Source organism: Oncorhynchus mykiss, chromosome 12 (genome assembly GCF_057628025.1).
Source record: "Oncorhynchus mykiss isolate SJ-2025 chromosome 12, ASM5762802v1, whole genome shotgun sequence".
Lineage (NCBI taxonomy): Eukaryota > Metazoa > Chordata > Actinopteri > Salmoniformes > Salmonidae > Oncorhynchus > Oncorhynchus mykiss.
The window spans coordinates 39,949,319-39,971,106 of record NC_143033.1 but is presented as its reverse complement, the minus strand read 5'-3'; the positions used below and the strand labels follow the sequence as shown (position 1 = coordinate 39,971,106).

General features: G+C 41.7%; 1 protein-coding gene and 3 long non-coding RNA genes across 5 annotated transcripts in view; 1 reads left to right on the top strand and 3 right to left on the bottom strand.

Annotated features, from left to right (window-relative positions):
- mks1 (MKS transition zone complex subunit 1) overlaps nt 1-21,788 on the bottom strand; it is a 120,962-nt gene that overhangs the window by 89,077 nt on the left and 10,097 nt on the right. The window lies entirely within an intron of this gene.
- LOC149979174 (uncharacterized) lies at nt 103-8,278 on the bottom strand. 2 transcript variants are annotated; one of them, XR_016485066.1, is made up of 6 exons: nt 8,162-8,278; nt 2,635-8,111; nt 2,313-2,505; nt 1,674-1,736; nt 719-842; nt 103-569 (listed from the first exon to the last, which is right to left on the bottom strand). It is a non-coding gene; the product is annotated as an uncharacterized LOC149979174 (long non-coding RNA). The 2 variants fall into 2 exon arrangements; XR_016485065.1 differs by lacking the exons at nt 1,674-1,736; nt 8,162-8,278 and having other exon boundaries at nt 2,635-2,750.
- Nucleotides 6,415-16,469, top strand: LOC149979173 (uncharacterized). The gene is made up of 2 exons (XR_016485077.1): nt 6,415-6,553; nt 6,876-16,469. It is a non-coding gene; the product is annotated as an uncharacterized LOC149979173 (long non-coding RNA).
- LOC149979172 (uncharacterized) lies at nt 14,095-20,840 on the bottom strand. The gene is made up of 2 exons (XR_016485070.1): nt 16,209-20,840; nt 14,095-16,158 (listed from the first exon to the last, which is right to left on the bottom strand). It is a non-coding gene; the product is annotated as an uncharacterized LOC149979172 (long non-coding RNA).

Genomic DNA, 21,788 nt, shown 5'->3' with positions numbered 1-21,788 from the left:
CCCATCTCAAGAGATTCAATTAAAATATGACTACAATAAGTGCCTATTAAGTAAAGGCTGACCATAATATTATATTTTTTTGTATTTTTTTTTTCTTTTAACCCCTTTATCTCCCCAATTTTCGTGGTATCATATTGGTAGTTACAGTCTTGTCTCATTGCTGCAACTCCCTACGGACTCGGGAGAGGCGAAGGTAGAGAGCCATGCGTCCTCCACGAAACACGACCCTGACAAGCTGCACTGCTTCCTGACACAATGCCCGCTTAACCCGGAAGCCAGCCACACCAATGTGTCGGAGGAAACAACTCTCCCATTCACCTGTGTGAACTTCATCTTCGTGGCATGCTAGCCTTTTACCGGCTGCGGAGAGCCTTTTCTGTTTGCATTTTGTTGTGCACCAGGTTTTCATGTCTTTCCATGTTCTGTTTGTGAGAGCTGGCTCTGACCCATAACAGTCAATCCTCTTTGCCAGGAACCTTCTTTAGCACTTTACATTTTCCCAAATGCTTCCAAACTGATGCTTTCTCACAGCTGCTCTTAGTCTTGGGTTGAGAAGTCATTCTCCAAACCTAATCGCAAACAAAGAAAAGATTAAAACACATGACGGTCCAACACAATAGGGGAGGGGGGCATAGGGAAGGTAAGGGAGAGGAGATAAAAAGAAAAGACTTCCTCCGTGTCAGGTAAGCAGTCTCGAAGTGTACCCTCACCAACTTACCGGACTGAGTGAGTTCTGAACATCCCTCGCTGTCCTCTGTTCCTGCATCCAAGTCTTCTTGGGCCTCTTTCTGGTGTCTGTCTTGACTCTTTATTACGTTTTCTCAGTTCTTTCTCAGGCTTGCCTGAAAAACACAAAAGGATGGAACATACATAAGAGTAACAACAAATCCACATATTAGCAAGCAACGACATTACATTTTTGTTCAGAACTCACTCAGCCTGGTAAGTTTGACGGTAGACTGCGGATGTTCCCTTGCTTACGAAAGCAGCCGGTGTCTACCGTCACAGAATTACCAGGCTGTGTGAGTTCTGAACACCTGTCACTCGAGCTTTCGCTGTCAGGTTCATACTCACAGATGCAGCCGGTGTCACTCAGCTGGTGTTTTGTATCATATTTGTACAACAGCTGATGAAACTATGAATAAATGTTATCAGTGTAACTTCCTGATAGTTGCTGATTGAAAATACAATCTACATATGACATTCTAAATCTGCAGGTTTTGCATTGGTGGAGTTTTGGCTTGCTTGGTGACATCACCAGGTGGTCTAAGTAAATAGACCAATAACAAAGAGTTCGAAATCTCTCTGCCAATAACAGCTCATTTTGAGGCTACATTTCCCTCCCATTAGTGTATTGATCCATGTTTAACCATGTTTTGAGGCTATGGAGTGTTTGTTTACATGTACATTGAAGTAAAACAAGCTTATATGCTGAGTTCTGATGGGGTACAACTGTTGAACTAAGCTCATGAGGCATTTATAAGTTATATTCTTCAAGAATCAATGGGTATATATCATTCAATTGCAGGTTCAAAAATGGATTTTGCAACTTTAAAATGCAGGAAATGAGGGGGTGGTTGACGGTTGGCTACATACCTTGGCACGAGAGATTCCTGCTTTTAGATTACAATTTTAAAATAATGAATTAATAAATGTATAGTATGACAGATTACCTATGACAGCAACAACTGTCTCTCCAAATCAAACCTTCCCTTCTAGCACCGTCTCTGCCAGTCCTGCAAATAAAACATGTTTTCACAAAAAATAGAAATATAATTGGACCATCCGGATATCCATATTTGAATAGTGAAATATTCCAAATGCCTATCCCTAGCTGCCATTTCAAAATACAATCACCTCTAAACAAAATGTCTCACATTGTGACTTGTGCAAATAACTCGGCATGCCACAGGAAAGCAACCGAGCTAGGACCACATTTGCATTACAATGTAGGTAGCTACCAGTAGCTAGTTTAACATTACTCCTATGGAGTTATTTAACATTATGCACAACATTCTTCCATATGAGAACATCTAAGACATCATAGCAAAGATAAGCAATGCAATAATAATCCATTCCGAAATGTCTACTCCAGCAACCTTTAGCAGCTAGCTGGCTAATTAACCTATCAGTATAGCCAGGAAAAATGGCTCGCTAGCTAGCTAACAAAATGCTACAACAGAGCTAATACTTTTCCATGCATCGACGAAATGTAGCCCGCTACAGCTACATTGGCCGAGTTATTGTTGAATAATAACGAAGCTAGGTAAATTTATTTGAAATAATATCACTAGTAACTTAAAAATACTTACAGCTGAAATACACTGCTGTTTTCTTTATGAGCATGGTGAACTGAGGAAGCCGCATCCACCTGTCGTGTTGTGGGGGAGGGGACAAGTTCCCCAAATAGACCCTGGCTTTGGATCAGATTTGAATTCCCCCCGCGAATGGTCCTTGTTAGGTTTGGGGAGGGGAAGCTGATCCTAGATCTGTATCTAGGGGAAACTTCGCCCCAGCACATGCAAAGAAAGAGAGTTGGGGAGAAGGGGAGGAGAGAGAGCGTCGATCTCAGGATTGACAGATCATGTTCAAAATATACCAGTAAGAAATTGGTTTCAGAAAATAATATATTACCTTTAGCAGTTCTAATGTCTTCATTTGCCCCATTTCATTAGTCTTGTTGATTGATTGCTGATATCTAGTTTCACAGAAAAGATGGTGTTGATGAAGAGCATCCATCCATGTATAGACATATAGTTCATACTGGTGGTCCTACCCATTACCCACTTCACTCCATTAACCCTAAACTTGCTGCTCACATGGTGGTTTGTCTAAATGTATTTGACTTTAGGTTAGTTAAGGTTAAGAAGGTAAAGATTGTGTTTTGCTGTGTTGGGAGCACTAGTGGCAATGCTGCCTCACCCAGATCACACATTACCCTATATACATATATATTGTAGCCAGCTTAACCCAACACTTACCACCTTCTGATCTCTTGGTGTAATGAATAAGGTTGCTAGTCGCTGGACCGGGGTTCGAGGCCCAGTTGGAGCTACCCCCAAGTTTGTTACATTGGTATCAGAAGTGGGATAGTGCCTGTGAAGCCATCAAAGATGTGTGTACACGTGAGAGACTGTGGGAGAAATTAGGTACATATATGGATAAATATACTGTCCTATATAAAAGAGGGATGCATTTGCCATTCTGGTAAGGTACATTGTCTATTGTATAGGACAGGAAGCCAGAGTGGGGCCATGGGAGAGGGCAACACCTAGGGCAGCTGGACATACAAAGGTCAGAGGTTGTCTAAGGAGGGGGTCAGCCAAAGGACCAATTGATGGATCACAGACATCAATCACAACACAGGAGACAAGTCTGTTTGATCTTAGACAACCATATGAAGAGAAGGCGACCAGAACAGCTAGGCACCCTAAAGCTAAAGGAGATGAAAGACACCAAAAGGGACACATGGAGTTAATTACAGGGTATGAACACAGGCCACAGGAAAGGGGAATGTATAGTATTTTTAGTATAGCTGAGCATGCTAAAAACAGAAGAGACACATAGTCTGCTGACCCTAGATAACACACAAACAGGAGAACGCATTAAGCTGAGTGAAGGGTCAAAGCAAGGGTCTTGTCACCATTAGGATCTAATGGAAAGCAGATGGGGGCGTTATTGGGCTGAACAAGCAGGAAGCACGGATTGGGATGTAACTTAATTTGCATATGGGAGGGACTTATATGGTAGGTGTATAACTCAGAGCGAGGGCTCTGAAAAAGTGTGTGTGTTCCGCGGACCGCTCCGGCTTATGATACTGTTGTATTAAAAGTCTATATTGATTTTCACAAAGTTCTTGGTTGTGTCATATTTGAACCGATTTGCCACTACAGACTTGGCGAGCTTGCCAGGAGAATTAGGGACTGAATAACGTTCTTGGCTGGCAGCGGGATCTTTGGACGATCTGGGCAAACAAGGGTGGCCACCCAGCTAAGGTAAGACAACAGTGAAATGTTTGCGTAGATCGCTTCAGAGATCCTGCCTCAGCAAGAGGAGCGTCAAGTAGGTCTCTCTCTCTCAAATTTCCTAAAAACTATAGAAACGAAATAACTTTTTGAAATTCAATGAATTTGCATGCATGTGTGTAAGCTTGGAAATTGTATAATGAATGTGCATGCGTGTCTAGTGAGTAAGTAGGTGGGGGCTGTGAACTTCGCTGGTGTCGGGTGTGTTATTCGGCATGTTGGAGCTGGGTTTGGGCGCAGGGCTACAGCTACCTGCTTATAAGGTTTGAATAAAATAAGTAGTTATAGAAGTCCTGCGATACCGCTTCAAAATATTTACCAGAAGGTCAAAATTTCTCTGGTCAAAATGTCATTGGAAACTGTAGTACTGAGGAAAGCAGTTAGAGATATTTTGGCCACACAAAATCTTAGTATCTGGTTAAGGCTATAACTGGAGTTCCGGATAAGTGAGGCCAGCTCATGTGTATTCTTGGCCTATATGCGATAGTGGGTTTCCTTTGGAAGGGTTTTTCAGTTCAGTTTCAGATTGGGTATGCAGAAGGATGGAAGTGTTTTTGGCCTATAGGAGATAGTGGATTTCCCTTGGGAGGGTTTTTCAGTTCAGTTTCAGATTGGGTATGCAGAAGGATGGAAGTGTTTTTGAAAATGTATTTAAGTTGTTTCTAAAGAAAAGGGAGTGAAAACATTTTAATGGTGTCAAATGCCCTGAACCCTAAGAATTTCCATTGAAGACTGATCAACTTCACTAGAACAAGTGGGATTTAATTATAAAATGATTGAGAAACACCAGTTTCTATTCAAAGTGTAGAATCACAGAAGATGAAGAGTTGTAATCTTGAATTGACTAGTTATTCAAATAGGTTTATTTTTATTTAACATGGGGTTATAGGAGAACATATCAGTTCCCTGGGGTTATGGTCTTTGGGTAAATACAAAATGTGCTTTGTTCATTCTACATATAAAATGGAAATATATGTAAACAAGGGATAACAGTTACTCCAAATAGGTTATTGGAGTGGGGGTTTATGCAAGGGTTATGATGATAACTACATAATCTGTAACTCATCTGAGAGATCGCCAGTAGAATAAGGGAGTTATCATGGAAATGTAATGTCAGAATGCATTAATGCTTTGGAGAGACTATCATAACACCAAGTGGGTGTGAAACTCAAACCCACCCTACTGGCTGAATAGTGTGGGACAACTGTGTCTGATGACCTGTGAACTGTATCTGGAATGATATGTACTGGGAGAAGAAAGACTAAAGGGGATTGGGATAATGACCTTTTATTACCAGGCCACTCATGACAGAAAAACAGAGGTAAAAGGGTGCATGGTAAATATAGATATTACTGGTACTAAAAGTTTTTAGTATAATGTTAATTATTAAAGGGAGATGTATTGAATTGAGTAGGTCAAATTTGAGTTAAAGTAAACACTAAGGACTGTTATCCTGAATATTGGATTGGATAATTTATAAACAACATTTAGTTATGTTTTGAATATAGGACTGTTTAAATTTACTAGGCCTAGGGAAGCTCTGGAAACTAATCCTGAGACAGGTTGATTGACAGAACTTGCAGAATATTAGATTAAAGTTTTTTGTTTCTTTTATTTTACAATACCATTGTAATTGGAGTAATACATTGGAATGACATAAGTAATTGAATAAAAAGTATAGTCTGTTGTGTGATAACACCCAAGGATGAAGAAGACATTACAAATAGTGGTAATTTATTGCAAATATGCAGTTATTATAATTTACTTTACCATTTTTCTTGTTTGGTCAATGTATTTTTGTTTTGAGGAAAATAAGAGTGTATATTTTTCCTGAGGAGGGACTGATATAAATTGACTAAAAATGATTTGAGAATGTTTAAGTATGTATCAAACTATGGAAGGAAATTAGGAGTAGTGACTTATGTGTTATGGGTTAGAAAAACTGTAACTACATTGGGGGCTCATACATGAAGGTTATGGTAGCGGAGGGGTGTTATTTCTAGAAACAATGTATATTAATAGACAAGATCATTCACAGAAAAGGAAAGACAGTTGGTCTTGTAAAAATATAGGCACAATTCTAAAAGTAAATAGAACATTACACATACCTAGATTATGGTAAAAATAATAAGTAGTGGCATTTTGAACACTAGAGCAAAAGTTTAAGAAGCTTAGGATTTAGTTTTGTTAGGATTGGATATTCTTTCAACTGGAAGACACTTGACTGATTACATGTTATTCTTGCAGCAGTTACGGTAGGGACCATAATTTGGCTATCATTATGAATATTTTTGTGGCAAGAGGCCAGGTATTTAAGACAGAATGTTTACATAGGGCTGTTATTTAAAAATTAAGATTTAGTGATCTTGCTCTAAGAAGAAAGTCTGTTGTCAGGAAATAACCCATGAGTTAGTATGTATGTTCCCAGGAAAAGACGCCAGATGGAAGGGCATGGGCTGAATTCTGGAAACTGAGTGTACATCAAGATACACCGGGCTGGGGATATACTTCTTACAGCACCTGCAGTGGTAAAGATTGTCATGTCTCTCTATGATGGGTGCATAAGTTTCACAAGAAGTAAGGTCCAGCTGAATAATGGGTGAGCTTGAAAACACCATGACAGAGGATGTGAAACAAAACAAAAGAGAGAGACTAGATTCTAATGTAGACATACTGGGTTGAGTTTGGGGGTTATTTGTTTTATTTGATAATGTATCATGTGAATAAGGATATATGTTAGGGTAGTTGTACTCTAAACCACATGTTGAAGGCTCAATGTGGAAGCCCATTCCGTGTTGAATTACTTTAAGAAGGAATAATGTTGATTAAGGTTATGCACATGTTTATCAGTTGAAACAGAGCAGATGGGGAACTAAGTAAAAAATGACATGGTTTGGGAACACCTCTCAGAACCTGCGGCCGAAAGGGGAAGACTGGATGAAAGCACGAGGAAGCCAATTAGGGCCTCCATTTTTGTGGAGTCCAGCAGAAAAGTATCCTGGAGGCATAGAGTCAGGTGAAGAGAGAGTGGGAATTGTCATGGTCTCAGATTTCAGTATTCATGAATACAGTCATGCATAACGTATAACATTGTCAATACTGTTATGTTTTGTCCTTTGTTTTCCAAGTCTTATGTTTAGGAAACCAGATGGAGAAGGGTTCTCCAGCTTCAGCTGGAATGTCAGTTTGTGTGATGAGTGATGGAAGTAAGAGAATGTATGGTGTAATCATAGAACAGAGGCCATAAGTCTCTAAGTATGAATGCCCCACAGAAAGAAGGCAGAAATCTGAACCAGGATGAGAGGTTCCACATCTGATGATCCAAGGGGACCAGAAGGATCTCTCCCAGTGATACCAGGAGATCGAGTCTACGTTTGAGTGTTCCGAAGGAAGTGGGATCAGCCGAGGAGGGAAGGACCCTACGAGGTGGCAACAGCCACAAACACGGCCGTCCAAGTGAAAGGAAGCAAGATGTGGTATCATCTAAACCACTGCACCCCGAGTCCCGACGGAGAGAAGGACACAACCATACAGAGATGAGGACACAGAGGATGCTGATTCACCAGAAGGGACCCCGGAGGGAGCAGGAGCAGCGGAATCGATCAAAGCGCCGGGGAGGAATCAAGAAAATGGCAGACCAGATACAACGAGTGCATCGGCTAACACACTCAGAAGAACCGACCAGGGAAAAAGAGCCTGAAAAGAAAAGAGACAAACAACCAAAGTTTCCTCCAGTATGGCCAGAAAGCCCAGAAGTGGGAGGGGGTAACATGTCTGCCACTCCTGATGATATACTTGTTGGGGCAGACTCTGTTGACGGAAGCCTTCTACAGTGGGACCCCGAGGTATTGTAAGGAAGTGCTATTTCTTATGCAGGTGACCAGCCTACTGCTATAACATTGCTATAACTGAGACAACGTATTTTCACAGTAAAACATGTTAGGTCCCATACAGGATAGCTCCCACACCCACACACACAGCACACACACATTACACACACTAACTGCCGAGGACACACAGATAAGACATACACCCACACATTGGGAGGAAGAGACAGCCTTGACTTGCAGAAACCAGCGCACACACCTAATCTCCTTTCTAGCCGAACATTGTGTGACTGAGGACAGCGCACACACCTAATCTCCTTCTTAGCTGAACATTGTGTGACAAGGAACGGCACGACAAGACTCAGAGGGATGACGGACGGCCCAACAGGACCAACCAGAAGACCAGAACTTCTAGACTCAACCTACTTTCTGTACTGTATATAACATACATGCACTCTGTTATCGGGGCTTATTTTCTGCTGGTTCCTTATGAACTGAATGAAATGGGCCCGTATACGTTGTACCAGATATCTTTACTCATAATTAAACTGTCACTTGTCATACAATTTACCACCTTGTCTGAATCGATCCTTGACCGGCTCGCCCTCCTACATATCCCATCAACAGAATCTTGGTAGCAGAGGATGGTTTACTAACGACCCAGTCCAGAGTGGTTGATGTGGGTGTGAGGGGGCGAGTTGGTGAAAGGACGGTTCCCAGAGGACAGGTGAAAACTTTCGGGGGAGGACAACAATTCTGCTCAACTCGGGAAACTGATCTCTGGTCGACCACAAAATAAGGTAAGCAAAACCTGTTAAATCGAACTTTGCATATTGTCGTATAGTCATACCAAATTACGATCAGTAGTACCGAGTGTGGGTAAGAATTTTTGTGTAAATTTAACATAAATAATTGACTTGAAATTGACAGTGAAGTAAACATATGTGGGAATTAGAATATCCCGATAGTCCGGCTTGTGTCCGGTCCGGTAGTGTCCGGTCAGGGATAAGTAATAGTAGATATAGAATATTCCGATAGTCCGGCTTGTGTCCGGTCCGGTAGTGTCCGGTCAGGGATAAGTAATAGTAGATATAGAATATTCCGATAGTCCGGCTTGTGTCCGGTCCGGTAGTGTCCGGTCAGGGATAAGTAATAGTAGATATAGAATATTCCGATAGTCCGGCTTGTGACCGGTCCGGCTGCGACCGGTAAGGAATAAAAATAGTCAATATAGATTTGCAACCGATAGTCCGGCTAGGGTCCGTTCCGGCTTGTGTCCGGTAAGGTGATCTATAATTGGGCATAGACTTAACCGATAGTCCGGCTTGTGTCCGGTCCGGCAGCGACCGGTAAGGTGGTCTACAAAAGTTTAATATTAGTGGACCGATAGTCCGGCTAGTGTGTCCGGTCTGGCAGCGCCCAGTAAGGTCCTTGAAATGAGAATGATGAAATAGTATATGAACAGTGAAATGATGTGATAAATGTATAATTGTGAGACGTCGCAAAATATGTTAATATGTTAATTCTATATGTATGTAAGAATGTTCGTGTATCGACTATAGTATAAATGTAAACGGAGTTTCACAAGACCCTGTTATTATTTCCTAAATTCTAAAAGTATTATCCAATCATTAAACCATTATTGTTGAAAATTCTGGATATATGACGGAGAAGCTCTGAGTTAAGGCAGAGTACGAGTAATAGTGTCTCCTAAGAATACATCACTGGTGCAAGCCAGTGACGAGCTAAGTATATTCAGATAGTGTGCAAAATATTTCTAAAACTCAAAATGGCGACTCCGCAACCTCCCAAATTAAAATTCAATGATTTTCTAGACCAACGTATGCAAGATAGGTCAGGAGGAAAGGAACAGTGGAAGTCAATAAAGGTTTGGGAAGGGTTGAAGTTGAAGTGGACACAGGCAGGTTATTTAATAGGGGGAACGCCAAATAGGGTCCAGCTTAGCACAATGGAAGGCGAGTTGCGTGAAGCATTACAGGAAGCTAAAGACAAGGAGGTAGAAAGAAACAAGAGCCGTTTATTTAAGAATCAAGGGACTAAACAGAGAGAAAGAGCAGAAGCGGAACTAAAAAAATAGGAACTTGGGCTATCGAGGAGACACGCAGAGTGCAACTGAATAAGAAACCAGAAATGATGGGGGTGGTTACTCCCACAGAGGGGGAAGATGAGCTGACGGACCTCCCTCAGGAGATGTCGCCAAATCCCTCTCTGCTGTTTGATGTAAGTTACTAAATTTAAACTATTATGATGTGTGAGATAGGAAAATAGTTGAGAAAGTAATATCTCTATTGGCAACTGCAATTTTATTATTGATCGACAATACTTAATGGTGCATTGTGTATGGGATGTACTAGCATGCCTGGCTGGTAGGTGGTAACAGAGAACACTTACTACAAGTATGAATGGTGGGTAACGGGTGACCACCAAAGCGTGAATGGATAGTCTGGGACTACATGTACGAGTGGTGGGTAACGAGTGACCACCAAAGTGCGAATGGAAAGCCATATGATGCGAATGTGATGTACTAGGCAGGGCCAAGTGTGAATGACGGATATTTGAATTGATTACTCGGACTTGAGACCGATTTAGCCTTTGGGAAAGGGTCTCTCTAAGGTCCTAATAAAGCATAGGTGTGTGTGTGAAGTACATCGGGTAGTGAAGTCGGCGCACTGACTACCAAGTTTGAGTGAGGCAGTTTTAGTAAAGGCATAGGTTGTTGACAGTATTGTAATGTACATAAAATATCGTTGAATATAGAAAAGGTGTTGAAAACGCTGAAGTCCACTCTAGAATTGAATGAAGGCAGAGAGGGTAAGGAGTGGAAGAGACGGGGTGAGAAGCTGTACGGAGAATGGACAGAAGGCGGGGCCATTGTGTCTCCCACTGGTCTGCTTGCTGGGGTGCATGAAATACGCTTGATATTCAGTCGGGAACTAATATCGGTATGAATGAGGTCGGGGACCAAGCGAGTGTGGTACATTAGGTATTTCAGTTGGAGCTGGTACCGGTGAGAATGTTGAAAAAGTCGCAGGCTTGCTGATGAGAGTTATATCATAGAATATTGAGGGGGTGTGCATGACTGTTGGAAAAAGTGTTAAACTCTAGTAACGTAAAATTCTGTGTGTAGATTTATATTATGAGGTTTGAACTATACTAATATTGTAGAATTACATAATCAACATCTGAACATACTTACGTTAAACATTAATTGAGCCACTGAATAATAGATAAGATATACACTAGGGACGGGGCGAAGGGTGTGGTCGATGTAAAACGGGAGTGATGTTCTAACCAAGTGCTGAGAAATAAGGTAGATTTATTTTGTTCTTTTAATTAATTTACACAAGTACTTCCCGGTTATTGATTTTGGTTTGATTGTTCAGATAACACCACTGAAATTAAACAGGAGGTTAAGGTATACTAACATTAGAATCTGTTTTCATTATGGGGAACAATGAAAGGCCCGCAGAGTGGATTGCAGGCTGATATTATTTTATGTTAAAGGGACAGTGCACGTTTATCACAATTGTGTGAGTTTATTGGCAGGGTATAAAGCATTTTGGGGAGACAATCCTTTAAAGACTGAATGAGTTACATGAAACATTGAGGAAATTTAAAACAAATTATTTGAAGGTATTATTATAATTATTAGGTTTTGTTTGTAGCAAACGTTTTGGGTTTAAGGGGATTTCCATGTTCCCAGAGACAAGATATCTTAAAGGGGTACACTCACATATGAAATATTATACGTTTTTATTTTCTGAGTCTTAATTGAATAGGTGAAATCTTTTGATAGAGGAATGTTGTTTAATATAGTAAGAAACACTTCTTTGAAGGGGTGGTATGACTTATGACCTTCATTGTAACTTTCCTTTGTGGTCTGATCAGCCTCATTGGAAAGCCATTTGGATGGAGAATCTAGGGTAATTTGTAATACTGATATTAAGGTAATTTAATACAAAAAGGCAGTGAAATTTACATTATAGTGTCAATATATTTTATCTGATGAACGTGGTGTGAAAATTCAGCTAGGATAAGTTTTATTTATGGTAGACTCATGTTAAGTATTTGGGACATATTTTGAGCCAACAGGGCAGGGAAGAAATTGAGATATTTGTGTTTGGTTTTAACACCTGTATATAGGGGGTGCCATTTGAATATTTAATTTGTGGTCATGGGTAATACGGTTTTTGTTTTTTTTAATTTTGTATTTTATTTTTTAAGGTAAATTAATTATAGTGGGGTTTAATTAACCTATATAAGGACTTTAGAAAGTGCCACCATAGACATGTTTTTCTAAAAAAAAATCCATGAGTTTAGATAAAGCCAAACAGTGAGACATTTAGTTCAAATTTGGAAACATGAGAAAACGAGCTACAGACAGATAAGGGGAAAAGGCAGACAGAAGAGCCCTCCCCTGCACTGCAGAGACCTTGAAGGTTGGAGAGCAGAGAGGAGAAGTTTTAAAAGGGAGCCAGGACGAGCAAAGATAACAGAATGTGTAGATAACAGTTACTGAGTGGAGACAAAAGGGAGAATTGGACATGTGGAAAATGAAAGGGGCGCTCCTACATGATAATGTCAGAACAGAAGGATAATATACTAATCTTACCTAAGTCATTATTTAGAGTAGGTAAGGTAGAGCCAGGTATCAAAAAGGGGATGGGTAAATTGTGGTCTAGGATAGGATGGGGCCTATTGGATAAGAAACTAAAGATATAATCAGATAAAACATATGAGAAACTGTTTGTTAACCAAGCCTGTATGTCCAGGATTTTATGCATTACAGGTGAACTACAGGTGAAGTCACTCAATCCAGTCCCAGAGGCTTGTTGGGGGGACCATACAAGGACTCCTGGTGACAGCTAGCTGAAAGAGCTACCCGGATTCATATCGCACGGGGGAGGGTAGGACACACTAACACTGTCGAACAATAAACAGTGTTCGAGAGGAGAACTGGAATTAACAGGATTCCGGGGGCCATCTCTCGAATGAAGTAACCCTCCCTGTCCTGTCACCCCTGTTTTTGTTCATAGAAGTGAAGATGTGTCTGGCTCTTGCTAGTGATGTGTTCTCTGGGAGAGGGTGGGGCTTTACAGGAGTGTCAGTGTACCTGTGTAATAGGGGAGGGTGTCCATATGGGGATTACATGATAACCAACTTGGGACAATTCTAGGATTGGAGAAGAGTGTATTCTTATAGCATAGGGGATCCCACAAAGGTGGATAGGTTTTCCATCATATGGGGAAAACCTGGGAGCACTGTTGAACTTTGTAAAGGTGATGAAATCCTACTAACCATCAAAACTATTAAGCTCTCTGATGCAGGCACTTACACCCTCGGACTACAAAGGACCGGGACAGACACGATGGGTGTGTTTTCTATTAGGGAGCTGCCAAAACCAGAGGTCCCAGACGAACCAGGGCCAGACACACTCCTCTACCACCACTGTGTTAAAAAATCCCATTCAGGTAATTAATGTTAGAGACTACACAGCTATTGATCAATTAGGCACTGAGACTGGTTTTGATGGTAGGGACAATTTGTGGCTGTCTTATGAGGTACACAGCTAAAACCCTGAGAAGAAAGGACTGCACTATTTGTAGTCATGCTAGACTTGTTCTGGCTACACACCCATTTGCTATAGGAGAAGGAGAGGGGTGGTTGTGTATTCTGAGAGGTTTTTACCAGGTTCAGCCCAATTCAACCCTCTGTTCCTCTTTGAGCCTTGTGTTTCCTACAGTACCTCCTCATCGGGCCCCTTGGGGTGTTAAGGCATATGGGGGCAATTACAGTTGCATCATGGGTACAGGTAGTGGCATGGACTATGGGAGATTGCCTGAAGCTGATTGCAGCAGTAACATAACCATTTATGCCACTTGGCCAGTTACAGGCCTAAACCAAACTAGTGGTCTGGCTGATGTGTGGTGGATATGTGGACCCAAAAGAGTACTGAGACCCATTCTTAGAGGAGACTGGCAAGGTACGTGTGCTCTGACCAGTTTGATAATTCCACTGACCATTGTTGATGTTACTTCTGAACAGCTGTTGGGTTCTGTATCCAGGGGACCTGAAAACATTCCATCCCATGGGAGACATAGATGTAGTGCTCCATGGACAGAGGATGTAGTTGACATACACACTAACCTGTTGGGAGTGCCAGTGGGGGTTCCTCATGAGTTTCAGGCCTTGGGTAGGAATGATGGACTCTGGCACTTACTACCTATTATAGGTCCAGCCATAGTGGATGCTAGACAGACTGCATGGATCAGTTATATCTACTATAATCAACAGCGTTTTGTGAATTACCCCCGTGATGCACTCACTGGTCTGTCTGAACAGCTTGAGGCCACATCTAGGGTTGCCAGACAGTCTGCAAGATGTTCGGTGAACAATGTTGCACGTATATTCCTAATAACACCACTCCAGATGGTGGTATAGCTAAGGCCTTTAATGGGCTTGGTGCACTATCTGCTGAGATGAGGACCATGGCGGGGGTGGAGGAGTCTGGACTGTTCTTTTGGTTGGGAGCCTGGTTTGGTAAGTACACTGGTATGGTGGTTACTGGATTTCTGACCCTAATTCTTGTATTTTTATTATTGATGTGTTGTGCTGCTTGCATCATACCGTGTTTTAAGAAGTCTGTTACAGATGTGACTCTAACATGTTTAATCCCATTAATGACTACGGATAACCCCAGTTGTAATTGCTCTGCCTGGGATGCTGTCTATCCCATGACTAAATCTACTGCTAGGAAACCATTGTTTTCCAACAAGGTTGCCAGGGCACATTTCACCTGTGTCAAAATGACGGGAGGCGGTACTAATGTGGGACAGGTTCCTGGGAATTGGTGTCTGGATACAATCAACATTGTTGGGAGTTTCAGGCCAATATCCAGAGCAGATGTGGGGTGGTGGTGTGGCAACACTGTCCTGTTTGATAAATTACCCTCCAATACTACTGGAAGCTGTGCACTTGTTACTCTCCTTTTGCCTGTTTCTATCTACCCTACAGAGGCTGGAGACCTCATCCTTAGGGTCCAGAGGGTGAACCCTGAATATTGGAGGGGACGTTCCAGGCGTGCCACCACCCCATCTAGTGGTGATCCGACGTACATAGACGCCATTGGAGTCCCAAGGGGAGTTCCTGACGAGTACAAGTTGGTGGATCAGGTGGCAGCTGGGTTTGAGTCCTCCATTTGTTGGTGGTGCACTGTTAATAAAAATGTGGATAGAATACATTCCAGAATCGCATTGCAGTGGATATGCTACCGGCAGAGAAAGGTGGAGCTTGCACTATGTTTGGTGAACAGTGTTGTACTTTCATCCCTAATAACACAGCCTCCGATGGTAGCTTGACCGTAGCCCTAGAAGGTTTGAGGACTCTTAATGGTAAAATGAAATCTCATTCTGGGATTGATACCTCAATGTGGGACTCCTGGATGAGTGCCTTTGGTAAATATAAAACCCTGGTCTCCTCCATTTTGGTCTCCATTTCGGTGTTCGCGGCCATTTTGGTTCTCTGTGGATGCTGTTGCATTCCATGTATCCGTTCCCTTACCACTAGGGTTATCTCTAGAGCTATTGACCCTTCCCCCCTTTCCCAGATGTTTCCTCTGCTGGCTAATGACCTGCCCGACTTTGAGGATGAGGTTGAGAGTGCCTACTAGGTTTTGTTTTTCTTTTCATGAAATGCTATGACTGCTGAAATAAGGGATAATGAGTGACACCCTAGTGGGTGTCAAAAAGGGGGGCTTAAATTTCACACCATTTTCTTTTGTTCTGTTTTTCAATGAGCTGTTGTTCTCTTTTGAAATGAGGGTTGTAAGTTCCTAGGTGGCTGGTAGCCAATCTAGTACATAGTGGGATCGAATGGAGAACATGAAGGTATTTTAAACTTTGTAATTGTTAGCCTAGTTTATGTCACATCTCTTAGGAGATGTGAAGAGAGGGAATCACAAAACTTTTCCTTCTGGGAAAAGTTTTCTTTTTGTGTCTGGATCTAGTTAGGTTGTGTCACGTCTCTGGGGAGACGTGAAGAGAGGGATTTGTAAGGAAGTGCTATTTCTTATGCAGGTGACCAGCCTACTGCTATAACATTGCTATAACTGAGACAACGTATTTTCACAGTAAAACATGTTAGGTCCCATACAGGATAGCTCCCACACCCACACACACAGCACACACACATTACACACACTAACTGCCGAGGACACACAGATAAGACATACACCCACACATTGGGAGGAAGAGACAGCCTTGACTTGCAGAAACCAGCGCACACACCTAATCTCCTTTCTAGCCGAACATTGTGTGACTGAGGACAGCGCACACACCTAATCTCCTTCTTAGCTGAACATTGTGTGACAAGGAACGGCACGACAAGACTCAGAGGGATGACGGACGGCCCAACAGGACCAACCAGAAGACCAGAACTTCTAGACTCAACCTACTTTCTGTACTGTATATAACATACATGCACTCTGTTATCGGGGCTTATTTTCTGCTGGTTCCTTATGAACTGAATGAAATGGGCCCGTATACGTTGTACCAGATATCTTTACTCATAATTAAACTGTCACTTGTCATACAATTTACCACCTTGTCTGAATCGATCCTTGACCGGCTCGCCCTCCTACATATCCCATCATCAACAGTATCGCCTAAAGAAGGGGAACATCTCTTCCCTGAAATGGACGCCTTCCCAGATGGAAGCCCAGTTCGGGCTGAGGAGGGAACAACAGGCGAAGAGAGTGGAGGAGAAGCCTTATCAGGAACAACAAGTGAAGAAAGCAGAGGAGAAGCCTTACCAAGAGCAGAAGGAGAAATCTTGCAAGATGAAAGAAATGGGGATTTCCCCAAAATTGACTTTTCAGCTCTTGAACAGCTCTTGAATTGTCTCCATAATGAACAATTGAAGTTAGACCCATAGAAGAACAATGATATTGACATAACAGAAGTAACAGTGAACGCTAGAATAGCAACAACAGACTCACGCACAATCAAGATGTAGGGTGGAACCAGGAAGAGAAGAGAGGAACCAGTCAAACAATCTAAAAAGACTGACAAGGTTAGAATCTCTGTCCCACCTCAACATATAACTGAAACAGAAGAATAGAAGACAAAAGGATCAAACCCTTACCGGAGATTGCATTCGGTGGATGGACATGTCATCGAACGAAGAGAGAAGTCATTTGGGACTCAAAAACCTGACGTTAACCAAAGAAGTAGACGAGTGGGTGCTCACCATGAATCAGATTGAACCTGCATCATTTGAAGAATGTGTTAAATGTAAAATGTTCAATATTCAGAGAAAATACTACATTCCCTTGTGTGACATAGAATGTAGGATTGCTCGAGGGAGCACTAGAGGCAGAAGAACCATGTTAAACGAGACTGGATTAGGAGACAAGGATTGTGCTGCCTATGACATTAAAACTTAATTAAATGGACCTCAATTAGACAGAAGTACTGTGGTTAAAGGTAAATATTAAGGTTTTTACAGCCATAACACCGAAGGAATTGGTGTAGGAAACACCACTGTAGAATGTGATACTATTTGGGTACTAGAGACTGCAGGGGTTCGTAGGAATAAAGATAAAGGGTTGGTGACGAATAGAAAAGGGTTGTGTGGTAAAATAACTTAGGTTGCGCCATCTCTTATTATGCTAAAAAATCAGGACAGAAGTATTGCGGATAGTTTCTGGATGTGTGGGAATGACAAACTGTTGAATGTACTGCCAGATGGTGGGAGGGATGGACGGGTCTTTGTACCTTAGTTAGAGCAATTCAACAGGTAGTCATCATGGGGTGATTTAATAATGGTTATGTTAACTCTAGAGTTAAGAGGGCGTATGAGAAAGACACTGAGGTATACTTTGATGCAATTGGACAGCCTAGAGGGGTACCTCGGGAGTTCAAGGCAAGAGATGAAGTTAAATCTGGATTTGAATCTATATTTTTGTGGATAACACCAAATAAGAACTTAGAGTGGATTAATTATATATACTATAACCAACAGAGATTCATTAACTATACTGACTCGGCTTTAACGGCGTTGGGGGAACAGGTACAGGCTCCCAGTAAAATGTCTTGGCAAAATAGACAGGCTCTCAATTGGCTTTTGGCAGAGAAGGGTGGAGTTTGTGTTATGTTCGGGGATGATTGTTGCACCTTTATTCCCAATAACACTGCGCCTAATGGATTCTTTGCTGTCGCTATGGCTAAACTTAAAGGGTTAAGAGAAGAGGTTAAGAAAAATGCTGGGGTGGACTCTCATGTTTGGGATTGTTTGGACTTAGCATTGGGGAAATGGGGAGCCATGTTTGCTAGGACGGCCTTTATGCTGGAAGGGGGGTTATTGGCTCTGGGTATTGTATTTTGTTGTGTTTTACCCTGGGTGAAATCACTTGTGATCCAGACAACGGTTAAACAGATGTTTGTAAGTAGAGCTGACACTCCGGTGATAGTTGATCCTGTGCCGGGTAGGCCAGGCCACTATACTGATGAAAATGGACAGTTATGCTGTCATTCCAAATTCATAAGAAAGTCAACTGATGCATATCCACAAAAAGGGTCATTTCCGTAGTAAGTGCAAGAGGTGTTATGTAAGGTCTACTTTTGCTCACGGCCTTGTGTTTTAGTATGTTTTGTCAAATGTTTTTATAGGTATATCAATGAATAAATCTGGTTTCTTTTAATTAAAAGTTAGTTTTGCCTTCTAAAATGCTAGGTTATATTTAAAAACATGTAGGTAACAGTGGGATATCCCGGTTACAAGTGTCTACGGACCATGTCCTTAATCTTCTAACAGAGGTTGGTATTGATGGTATCACGGTTGTTGGAGAGGTGTCTGAGAGGGAGAATCATGTGGAAAGCTTAAATTTAGAATGATCTGTCAATTTTATTTTGTAACTGCATGGAGGCCTAGTGTTTTCTCATATTCAATTTATTATTTGACTCATTGCTTTATTATATATATTTTTATTTTTCGCGTAGCTGAGAACCTCAGACAAGGTTATGTATTTACATGCTCATGCTTTAACAAAAGATAATGTATTATTTTTTGTTTCTATACCGAACTAGATATTTTACTCTTATGAAATACTAGAGATGTTTGGTGTAGGTGATTAGGAAGTTTTATTTTGTAATTATTTTTTATTTTTTTTAGATTGTTGATATTATATATATATATAATATATATATTATATAATATATATATTATATATTTTTAGACTGTTGATATTATGTTCCATATATGTCCTTTTTAAGTTTTTGGTGCTTATTAAAGCACCAGAGGGGGGTTATGTGGGAGAAATTAGGTACATATATGGATAAATATACTGTCCTATATAAAAGAGGGATGCATTTGCCATTCTGGTAAGGTACATTGTCTATTGAATAGGACAGGAAGCCAGAGTGGGGCCATGGGAGAGGGCAACACATAGGGCAGCTGGACATACAAAGGTCAGAGGTTGTCTAAGGAGGGGGTCAGCCAAAGGACCAATTGATGGATTACAGACATCAATCACAACACAGGAGACAAGTCTGTTTGATCTTAGACAACCATATGAAGAGAAGGCGACCAGAACAGCTAGGCACCCTAAAGCTAAAGGAGATGAAAGACACCAAAAGGGACACATGGAGTTAATTACAGGGTATGAACACAGGCCACAGGAAAGGGGAATGTATAGTATTTTTAGTATAGCTGAGCATGCTAAAAACAGAAGAGACACATCGTCTGCTGACCCTAGATAACACACAAACAGGAGAACGCATTAAGCTGAGTGAAGGGTCAAAGCAAGGGTCTTGTCACCAATAGGATCTAATGGAAAGCAGATGGGGGCGTTATTGGGCTGAACAAGCAGGAAGCACGGATTGGGATGTAACTTCATTTGCATATGGGAGGGACTTATATGGTAGGTGTATAACTCAGAGCGAGGGCTCTGAAAAAGTGTGTGTGTTCCGCGGACCGCTCCGGCTTATGATACTGTTGTATTAAAAGTCTATATTGATTTTCACAAAGTTCTTGGTTGTGTCATATTTGAACCGATTTGCCACTACAAGACTTGCTATAAAGAAGTGTGGCGGCATGCTCTCCCCAAGGAAGGAGGTCTCAGCTGACTCACGTTCTGTAGCAACTTTAATCCAACACCGAGTGAACACATCGAGAGGTTTGGACATATTGGAGTAGCACTTAAGGTGTTGGCTTGACAGTTGATGGACCCAGGTCCAAAACCTGTTTTGGGGCGACCGCTGGAATTTACAAAAATATATTTGTTTGCCTACGACAGTCCTTCTCAAATAGTGGGGCGCGCCCCCCTGGGGGGGCTCGGAGCGATGCCAGGGGGAACATGCTTTTTTTTGCCGCAGGGATAGGGTTTTTTTGCACCGAACAAGAGCACACAGTACAGAGCAGGAGATATGAAGTGCAGATAACAAACCCTTAAGAGACACCATGGAAAAACATTTAACAGGGATGAAAAGAAAGGCAGAGAGAGACGGAGATAATGAGACAAACGTAAGTCTCCCGAAAGCTAAGAAGGTAAAGGTTGTATGTAGCGCTTGGCTTCACTGTGACTACGGTGGGAGACGAGGAAAGACCGGTATGTTTACTGTGTATAAAAATGTTGGCAGCAGACAGCATGAAGCCAAATAAATTAAGGCGTCACTTAAAGACATTACACCCCAATCAAGCCGCTTGAGTTTTTTCAGCGAAAACGTGCCGAATATTGCCAACAATCGTCCCGCTTTGTGAATGCTACTTCAGTAAACCAGCGAGCACTGTTAGCATAATATAAGGTGGCATACCAAATTGCTCAGTGCAAAAAAAAAAAACTCCATAGCAGAGGAGCTGATACTGCCTGCAGCATTAGACATGGTCTCTGTCATGCTGAATGACGCAAGTGCTGCAAAAATAAAAACTATCCCTCTGTCCAATGACACTGTTGCCAGACGTATAAATGACATTGCTAACGATCTTAAAGAACAGCTGGTAGATAAACTCAAAGACGCTTATGTACGTTTTGACATAACAAACTCCCTGTGATAGGATCTACTTTTTTGTAAATATGTCAGAGACAGAGCCACAGCTGAAGAGCTATTCAAAATGCTGGACTGCTTCCTGACTGAGAATGGGCTAAAGTGGGAGAACTGCATTGGTGTTTGCAGTGATGGTGCACAGACCATGGCAGGGATGAGAAAAGGACTTCGGGCACTCATCAAGAAAGCCTCACCTAATGCTGAGTGGACACACTGTGTTATACACAGAGAAGCACTGGCATCAAGGCACCTTTCCTCTGAATTAAGTGAGGTTATGACTGACATTGTAGGTGTAGTCAATTTTATAAAGACCAGACCACTAAAAACAAGAGTCTTCTCTGCTATCTGTGAGGAGATGGGAGCTGAACATCAAGCTGTGCTATTTCACAGTGAAGCAAGGTGGCTGTCACGAGGAAAAGTCTTGTCCCGAGTTTTTGAGCTCAGAGAGCAGATAAGAATGTTTTCGGAGCAGGAGCACAAGTATGACCTCGCAGAAAAATTTAGTGATGAGAACTTCCTGGCAAAACTGGCCTACCTGAGTGACATAGTTGGAATTGGAATCCTGGCATTCTTCTTCCTTTTGCAACATCTTATCTTTGTGAGACTGGCTCCTCTGCTGTTGCTGCACTGAAGACCAAGTACAGGTCCCAGCTAAACATTGAGCAGGAGCTGAGAGTTGCAGTATCATGCTTCAAACCCCGCTTCGAAAAGCTGTGCTCTGCAAAACGTGCTCATTGTAGCCATTAATCCTGACTTCCTCATTTTGATTAAAAAAAATCAGCACAAATGGTTTTATTCATTTTTGTTTTATAGGCCAAAGTGTTTCATATATTGTGCTCCTGAGTTAATGTTGCTGATCAATTTTTAATAAATTA